We start from the raw sequence: 1,092 nt of genomic DNA, 5'->3' as shown, positions 1-1,092 counted from the left end.
AATAAAAAATATAAACTCTAATCCAATGTGTCCCGCCCGAACTAAAAAAAATTCCAAAGATATGAATTATGAAGAAAATATGATAGTTATATCCAAAATATAGGTGAAAAAGAAGAATATAAATAATTACAATTATGCTGGCAATTTAATTTACTGTAATATTAATGACAAAAATATTATCAGTAAAACAAAATAAGGGGGAAAAATGAAATGAAGGACATTATTCCCAGATAAATATAAAATTCGACAGGGATTAAATTCCATTTAAAAAGATATACTGTTATATCTTAATTGGATTAATAATAATTAAGTCTTGTATCTAGTAATAATAAATTGAGCCTTGAATTGATATAAATTCTAAAAATATCTCATTAGTTGAAAAACCAAACTATTTGTACACCAAAATTATCAGTCAATAATATATATTTAAATGATCAAACTACGAAAATATATAAGGTTGATCCCTAATATTAAAACGAAATATTTATATACTAATTATTATCAAGAGGGTGGTGCATTGCGATGGGTGCTAAGGGAAGATAAACTTCCCCCCATTATTTATTTTTAGCTTCCCTTTCAAGCGGCTGAGACTTCTTGCTAAAAAATATTTTTTCAAAAGTGTTTCATTTAATTTCCCAGCCCAGCACATTTTGAATATCCAGATCTAGTTTTTCTTACCCTTTTATGAATTAACAGTGTTTTTATTTCTATATTGTGTATTAGTACATAGAATATCATAATATCTTGTATTAATTTTTTTGAATATATTATTTTATTCATAGATTTAAATATTATTATAAGCCCATTTTTAGGTAGAAATTACCAGGCCCGATTTAGCTCGTTTAATTTTTGGGCCCGGCCCATAGAGTATTTGACCTTTTGGACAGATTGCGCCTGTCTTTGCAGATCTCTGTTAAATAATTAAACGCATTAATTAATTTTTTGCAAACAAATCAAATTAATTTTATATCTTTTTCACTTTCTGATTTATTTCTTTGTTTTTTATTTCTATTTTTTTTTTGTTTTTTTTTAAAAAACACTAAATCGAGTATTATATATATTATGAAGATGATTCCTTAGAGACTTAGAATC

The sequence above is a fragment of the Gordionus sp. m RMFG-2023 genome, chromosome 4 (assembly GCF_954871325.1).
Source record: "Gordionus sp. m RMFG-2023 chromosome 4, tfGorSpeb1-WG-v2, whole genome shotgun sequence".
NCBI lineage: Eukaryota > Metazoa > Nematomorpha > Gordioida > Chordodea > Parachordodidae > Gordionus > Gordionus sp. m RMFG-2023.
This window is presented reverse-complemented; position numbering follows the sequence as displayed.